The 9,059-nt window shown below is 35.0% G+C and overlaps 1 long non-coding RNA gene across 1 annotated transcript; it reads right to left on the reverse strand.

The window, feature by feature from the left end:
- Nucleotides 1–4,229: 4,229 nt before the first annotated feature.
- On the reverse strand, nucleotides 4,230–5,852 carry LOC132609239 (uncharacterized). Its single transcript, XR_009570768.1, has 3 exons — nucleotides 5,720–5,852; nucleotides 5,254–5,300; nucleotides 4,230–4,429 (listed from the first exon to the last, which is right to left on the reverse strand). It is a non-coding gene; the product is annotated as an uncharacterized LOC132609239 (long non-coding RNA).
- Nucleotides 5,853–9,059: the final 3,207 nt, after the last annotated feature.

Genomic DNA, 9,059 nt, shown 5'->3' on the forward strand with positions numbered 1-9,059 from the left:
AGACGCTACAAGGGACAGGGTTCTGCTGCAGCGTACTCGTTGTGGCGGGAGGAGAGCCGTGGGAGTGGTTCCGCTGTGGCGGACCCTCGACCGCTGTGGCGGGTGACATGGACAAGCACCCTATTTAATGCTTATTAAAATCCTTCATTTCCGGTAAATTGAAGAGGTTCTAAGCAGATTTCTCTTGAGGGTAAGTTCTCTAACCTTGATTTCATTCATTTACCTATCTTAAGCATGAATCCATGATAGAAAATCTATAGAATCTTAAGGAAGAAGATGGGTTAGACACTTACTTCATTATTTAAAATTTAGTCTTTCAATATGAGATTTGTTGATAGATTTGACTAATCTAAGCATGGAATTTGATGAATTAGTGACCAATAGGGTTGAGTCTTCAATTATAGTTGATGAATTGAAAGATTGAAAGTTAGGGTTTATACCCAAATTGGGGGTTTTGACTTGAATAATGAAATTAACCTATACTTGAGTTAATTTAGCAATTAAGGAGTAGAATTGAGCTTCTAGACCGTTGGGTTACCAATTTCACCTTTGAAATACCTATTTTAACCTTGTAGGCCCGTTTTCCCAAATTTTCTTAGTTGTTTTTTATTCGAACAATAGTATAGCACTATGGGTATCGTTGCTTCTCATTTCTAACTTAAAATTCAATAATGGATAGACTTTCAATACTTGGAGTCTTTCCGGAAAGGCAAGTCAAAGGTTTGATAGTTTGTGGCTCCAGCTCGACAGCCAAGTAGGTTATGACTTACCTTTTGGTTAGACTCCACTTAGCGAAGCATATGTAGAAGTTAGTTATTGACGGAGAAACCATGCTAAGCCTTATGGTATGAAGTTGGATGGATATTCTAAGGATTGGTATTGTTGACTGATTTGTGGGCTTGTTGCCTCTTTGTGGTTTATTGTCTTATTGTCATGTGTGTGATATTGGACTTGTACTTAGTTTCCATATTGTGATTATGATACGATTGTCTCTCACTTATCTTGAAATTAACATGGATAGAGGAAAGGACTTGACTTGATATTGGTATTATGATAGGTTTCCATGTGTGGCATGATTGAGATTTGATTATGATTTACAGTTGAGATTGATACATGCATATTCATAGACATTTTACATGATTCATTGTTGTGAGCTGTGATTTGATATAAATAATGATATGAGGGAAAGTGAAACATCCGAGGCTTCTTATTATGGCGTTTGCTATGTACATATTTCGTTTGGCCACTCTTCATATATACATATATATATTTGGTGTTACCTATGTGGTCCAGAGGGAAATTGTTCCGGACGTGGCATTGTACATAGTAGGGAATAAGTTCATATTGGTAATCAATTTACGGATGTTATTATGCTTATACACCCTCATGATTATTATCGAAATTGGCATTTATGCATGCATTTCATCCTGCATTTCTCATGACACTTGATATGAACAGTGATTAGTACTAATGGTGATGAATATTAAAGAAACATCTAGAGTTATGGAAGGATTGGGTATAGTAGCCATCTCTAGGCTGTGTGCGGAATGGCTATATGTATGGAGGCCGGAGTGGTGTAGTCATCTCTGGGCTGTGTGCAGAGTGACTGATACATAGACTTCGCGGGTCCCCTATGAGGCATGACTATCGCGACGTGGAGGTATTCCGTCCGTAGCATGTGTGTACGGTATGAGACAATTGTCCAATGCATAACATTGCATCGCACACGCATTCATATTACATCCATTCACATCTCTGATTCTGGTTGTTGTATCTGTTGTATTACCTGGTGTGTTTTAGCCTTGATTCCTTGGTTGTTGATTTATTTGAGATGTTGCATTGTAACACCCCATAAATTTGAGCTAGGTGTGAATGTGTAAAAACTAGTATTAAGATGATATTTTATCTATATGAATCCATTCGGGATGAATTCGGGTGGTAGGTAGGTGTTTTGAAGTCAAACCAACTGGTGAAGTTCTTAAGGGGTCTTAAACTCGCCAAAGTTTCGGTAGGTCTGTCTTCTGGGCCATTTTCGTTAACATATGTTAGGAATTTGAGAAAACTTAAAACATAAAAGTTGTATATATTTGAAATAGCTTTCCAATGGTATATTGTGGAGCTCTAACAAAGCTCTGTGCTAGAAGTTATGACCAATTTACTGAGCAATGTCGAAGCAGTCAAAAATCATAAAATTTTGGCTAAGTGTGAAATGAATAGGGGAGCTCGTTGAGCTCGGCCCAAAGCGAGGTAGGGGCTTGCCATAGCCCTCGCTCAGCGAGGTAGGGGGGTCCAAAAGTGAAAACTTAATAAAAAATTGACTAAGTCCTTTTTGGAGGGTGGACCTCGCGGAGCGCTGCTCAAAGCGAGGTAGGACCTCACTGAGCGCGGCCTATTGTTGACGTCCAATTTTGTCCCGCCTTTCTTCCAAAATATTTATTTGCGCTTCTAATATTTTTGACAACTTGAGAACATTTATTTATATTTTATTACAATTATTAGCTTTTTATTAATATCGTTGTTTTTCATTATCCAACTATAGTCGTTGGCTATTATCATTATTATTATCGTTATTATTATTATTATTATTATTATTATTATTATTATTATTATTATTATTATTATTATTATTATATTGCCATCTCTTAATGTTATACTCGCCATGATCACTTTAACTTTTCTATTTATCGTCTTACGCAAAAACGCATCGCATTTATTTTATACAACTAAACGATAGCATTTTTCTTACTTTTAAACTTTATAAATATCATCACACAACTATTACAATATCATATATTTTTCATTTTATTTGAGTACTAATAAATATATTTTTATATTGAGTAATATTTTAGCACGCGTTAATATATAATTAACTAAAGAAGATCTTTCATTTAAATTTAGAAGCCCAAAACAATATAAGAAGAAAGTATTTTTCCAGTCCAAGAAGACATCATATTAGCCCAAGGGAGAGCCCAAATCTGTCTAAGCCCATTCATCAAGTTAATCCTAATAGCTTTACACTACCATCAGCCCATCTCATAAATCTAAACACAACACTAGGGTTTCACTTGCCATCCAAACGGCGCCCTTGCACAGTTTTCTTCTTCTACACAAAATTCATCCCTCTTTAGCCATATCAGAAGAATGCATGCCTTATTTCGGGAAAGATTTGCTTTTATATCAGAAAGGTATAGGACTACACGTTGCTTTTATCTTGATTTTCGACTTTTTTCCATTTTTTCCAACTCTGCTCCCTTCCTCTTTCTGAGAAATCTGACCAAGTCCGTCCAAGAATACAACGTTCAGATTTGAACATTTTCATTTGACTCGGTTTAAGCCCTTAATTCAAGATCCCGCCCAAAAATCTAAAACCCTAATTTCGTCCTACAAATACTAGCATTTGGAGTCCATTTGGAGAAGTTTTGAGAGCTGCCTCCTCTTTACCCTAAGTTTTTAGTCGCATCTAAAATTTGCTTTTGGTCTGTCCGTTTCGATCCCTTTCGTAAAGGAGTAGACTCGAGACCTCAAAGCCTTAGTCACTACCATTGTGGAAGGTAAATCCGCTCATTTATTCTTTTTTTCTGTTTCAAAGTGTTCTGCCTATTTGGAAATGCATGTTTCGAAATTTTGTTCTGGACGTCCTTAACAGATATATCATGTCTTAGGAGTTTAATCATTTCTGCCTAAAGAATCATGTATTATTATTATGTAAAATCATGTCCACAAGTCATTATGTTCCCTGGATAAACACATATTAAGTTTAACATAGAAACCATTTACTTAAGGTAGTTTAGGGGTTCTTTCATCTGTTAAGACTTAAGAAAATTTTGGTCCAAACGTATGATTGTATGGAAAAATCTTTATTTAATGAAATGCTAAAGATTATAACTCGACTGATTTTGTGATTAAATGCCTGTAGTTGTACTTAAGGTCTTAGATATTATAGGATCTAAAATATATCGGTTGAAGGCAGATTTTATCATGCGTGCTAATCATGAAACCTTAGTATGTACTTACATGATTATATCTGGAGGATCTTGTGTAATAAGGTTTGCCATCCTTGGTTATTTTTAGTTTAACATTAAGGAAGATATGTCCTGCTATGTAATCTGTTCCGTGTCTCATTTTATTAATGATATCATTGTATTACGCAAGCCGACAAGGCTGCTACCACGACAGAACATCCACAATAACCATATAGACACAACTGATCAAATCTGTACACAACCCACATACATGTCCACAGACCTCTAAGAGTACTAGTAGCGAAATATGACGGGACAGGACCCCGTCGTACTCCTGGATAAACATATATATATATATATACATCATAAGATCTGAACCAAAAGTCTAGACTCCGGAACAACGGAGCTCTCCAAAACAGCTGAGTAGAAGTCCTATGCTGAGGGGTCACCAAACCGACTATCTGTACCTGCGGGCATGAAACGCAGCCCCCGAAGAAAGGGGGTCAGTACGAGATATGTACTGAGTATGTAAAGCATGAAATACAGTAAAGAGGATCATAACTGAAATAGGGAGTGCAGGAGACAAATATAACGTTCAAAATACCAAAACACTTGCCTTTTGAAACATAAATCATGCATGTCAATATCATATATCATACCCAACCCATTATGGGACTCGGTGAATAAAGTCATCATATGCCCTCCTGGCCGCCATAACATATCATCATATCATCATATATATATATATATATACCGTACCCGGCCCTCTAGTGAGGGACTCGGTGAACAATGCAGTGAAACTGTGCACGATAACATACCCGGCCCGGGACTCGGTGAAAGATATATTGAGGCATGCACGAGCAGAGTAGTGAGCAACCATATGCAATTTAAAACATTATCAAGACCCAAACAGAATAAGAAGAAGGGATTTACACCTGAGTATCAATAGTGACAATCATACCAAATATCCCTCGAACGTCATCATAAATAATATCAAAAGAGCCTTAAGAACCATAGACATATGTCAATATAGAATGAAACAACTTATAGAAGTCAAGAACATCAATTATCGTAGAGTCCCTATGAATAGGTGCTTATATATATCGACTACTATCCAACGTATAGAAAACTTGAGAGGGAAGCTCAATCATTTCAAGAGTTCTAACATCAAGAAGTGAATAGGAATCATGAATCACACTCGAAACTTATGAATAGAATTACCCCAAAGCTCATATCATTCGTCACTTAAATCTAAGACATGCCAAAAGAAAGAAGGGACAGCTTTACATACCTATTAGCGACTATTCGTAAACCCGTTCGCCTCGTCGCTCTTTTAGCCTATTTAATATAAAAGTAACGCTATCGTTAGTAACTATACTTTCTAGTTCGTAAATCCGTAGCCCATCACTTATAGTACTCATTCTTTAACTTATACTTTCTCAATTAGGGTTTTCATTAGTTAAGGACTTAACGAAAATCGGGCAGCATTTCCCCTATATATTCGCCTAACCCGAATTTCCAATTGTTCTCCTGTTAACACAGAAATACCAACAATAGAGATATACATACAAAATTCTCACAATTCAGCCCATAACAATCCTAACAATCCAATAACCCTTTTTAATCCTTTTCAACCCACAATTTCGTATAACAACGATTTCATGCATTTTCTTAATTCCAATTTCGTCCAATCCAATTTTAATCCTCCCATTACAACACCATTAACATAATCACACCATAAAACAAGAAAATCTTACCTAAATTTTCTCGGAGGAATTTCTACTCTTAATTGCTTCAATTTCGCAATTTCTTCTTCCTCGATTCAATATCCAATGTTGCTATCACCTCCTTGAACTTGCAAACCACCTTAGAATTAATCTAACAAGAACAAAAAAAAATTCTTTGATGGGGCTGCCATGGCCGAAGCTAGGCAGCCATGGTTAGATATTTTTTTCTTCACAAAAAGTGAAATTTACAAATGAAATGAATGGCAAGGTTAGTCATAATTTTGACTATATATACCTTGTCCATTTGTTGGACACGTACCCCCTCCCCATAGTGAATCACCAACTGATTTGTTTTATCATTCTTTTTTTTTTAAAATTTTCGGGTGGGGCCCACTTTCAATAATTAAATTAATTAATTAATTTTAACTAATAATTAATTCTTATCTAATAATCTAATCACAATTAATTAGTCCCTAATCTCCAATAATATTTCCATACTAAGAAAAATTTACAAACAATTTATGTAATAATTAAAATTGAAAATTAAAGGTTCTTATTTCATGTCCGAAAATAATTCCGCCTTTAACTTGAGTCGATTTGCTTGCGGATAATTCGACGTATAAATATACGGGGTATAATAGAATGTAATCTCCGTATTTTGTCTAAATGAAGATGGTATATTGATAAATCCAAAGATTTTTCTTTGACTAATATACTGCAAAAATTGCTTATGTATATTATCTATTTAAGTACACGAAGCTTGGAAAGAATGTGTCAAAATCTCATATGCTAAATGAAAACATTATGGAACTTTGTCAAAATATATGTTCAGTTTGATAGTTTTCATACTTTAAACTAAACGGCTGATTTGTACGAAGAATTTGTTTAGTTTCCCGTGTTTATAAATTTATACATGTACCTTGCATTCTAATCTTTTTTTTCCTCCTCGTCTTTGTTTACATGTGCACACTGAGAGCAAATGAAGTCTTAATTCGGGACTCTTGCAAACTTGGAGTCTTAATCCAAGACTCTCCTATTACCGAGCATGGAGTCCATTCCGCAGATTTTCTTTTAAATGCATCAAATCTATCAAGAGGAACGAGCGAAATTGCTCGGGACTTCTTTTGGCTATCTTTCTATTACCAGTCATTCCATTTTCATTTATTTTATTTTATTTTTTTAATTTATTTGTTAAATACAATTGCTAGTTTGTTTATGTTTGGTGTATCCCTGTTTTGGGATTTTAGGATAAACTTAGTTAGTGTAGGTTTTATTCTCCCATTTAGACTATCCCAATCATTTATTATTAATAAAGTAATATTTTCATCACTTAAAAAGTGGTAATATTTATACAAGAACTGAAGATGAATCTGAAAACAATTCTTCGAAGGCAGTATTATATCCGCTGAAATATATTAGTGCACTGTTTGGACTGGTATTTTTTTTAATTATTATTATTATTATTATTTTGCAAATCTTATTTTATTTTCTCGCTAAAACAGTGGCTTTGGAACAACTAAATTAAAAATTCCGTTTTCAATTTTGGCATATTTTGAGATAAAAAGAATACTGTTTTATAAACCTTGCTCATGTTTTGAATTGACCGCTACTTGTTTCGAATCATTCAAATTCAATAATATCTCAATATGTGAAAGTGCCAGGGAGTTGTAAAGATTTCTTTTATATTTTATTCTGGCTTCAAAACTATAAAGTTAACTGCTATTATTTATGTTTTAATACTATAAGCTTGCTAGTTACAAGTTATTTTTCTCAAATGGTTGTAAAGTATCTAAAATGCTATACTTATATTTTGAGACTATTTTTTTTAACCTATGTTTGGCCGGTTAACCGTAATTAACGGATTCTGATGGATGCCTAAGACCTTCCCATTAGGATATTTAGAACCCTTACCTAGAATCATTAAGTTAAATAAACCTTAAAAAAACGGAGCCTATTTTAAACATTTATCTAGTTAATAACTAGGTGCCCTAATTCACCGTTAAAATAATTAGGTGGCGGCTCCTTAAGTTAAACAATATAGGACTCACCAATATGTTGTACTCTATTTTGACCCGGTTAAAATGGTGTATAATACCTATAGCGAGGTCACCCCTGCTTTGGGGCTCGCTCGGTGAGCTAGGGGGTCCAATTTTCCCAGTGCTATAAATTCAACACTTAACTCGAAATTTCAGTTATTAGACATTACAACTTCATTCTAAAGCCCTAAGTAGCCGTTTTCCTCCTCTCCTCATCCTCCCACGTCAAGGTAAGATCGCTCTAACGATTCCTAAATAATTCCAACAATTATTCATGATTAGTAACATGATTCTTCGACCAAAACATAGGATTTCCAAGGTAAATCCTTCCCAAGTGATCCAAAGCTAGGGTTTTGGGTGTTCTTCGCTACGAAGGTGAATTGTTAAGATACTTAAAGCATAATTAAGGTATGTCTCTTTTTGAAAACTTGTTTTGGATGTATATTTCCTTTTAAAAGTTCTGTATTGAATAAAAAGGTGAACTTTTCAGGCTTTTGAACTCTATTCCTTGATTTGATTATGGTTGGTGGGCGTGAGGGGACAAGCCCACATTAAGCCTTGATTGTATTATCCTCTATATACGTATATGAAATCATAATTGTTTTTCCTCTATAAGAGATAATCAATAATCATGGCTAAGGATTGGTATCAATTTTTTCATGATGAATTATGACATTGAAATCTTGGTTAAAGAAGTGTAAACATTTTCAAGACATTCATTGAAATGATTTATCTTTACGATATGGCATAATGAACTTTAATGCTAATTGATGGTGTGACATACTTTGAGACAAATTGTGAATCGGCTTCTATGCTATGAACTTTGTTATTGTGTTTGGCCTGGCTACTCGGGAGGAAGGGTAGCCACTATGGATCCTAGTGTCGTAATTGCCTAGTCATTCGGGAGGAAGAGTGGCCACTACCGGGTTCGCTACCTGGAGTGCGGTTTATGCCTAGCTATTCGGAAGGAAGGATAGCCACCGAGAATTACTTATTCCGGTGTGTTGCGCTGTTATTAGGGAACCTTTATGGTCATCCCTTTGATGTGCTTGACTCTTTGGCCTGTATTGGCATGTGGGATATCCTTATTCTTTCATGGAACTGTTGTTGATAATCATGATCAATTGAAAGACATATTTAAAAGTTGTACTTGATAAGAGGCTTTATAATCAGTTTGATAATTCCTATTGAGATACACAAGTGGAATAATTGTTTTTACATTGATTTCATACGGTTTCCTGAACTAATTTCTTTACATATTACTGTACACTATTTTCATATTACTTGTTGTCCCCGAGGCACTCAATGAGTACGAAGTACTCAGGCATACCATT

The sequence above is a fragment of the Lycium barbarum genome, chromosome 9 (genome assembly GCF_019175385.1).
Source record: "Lycium barbarum isolate Lr01 chromosome 9, ASM1917538v2, whole genome shotgun sequence".
NCBI classification, from domain to species: Eukaryota; Viridiplantae; Streptophyta; class Magnoliopsida; order Solanales; family Solanaceae; genus Lycium; species Lycium barbarum.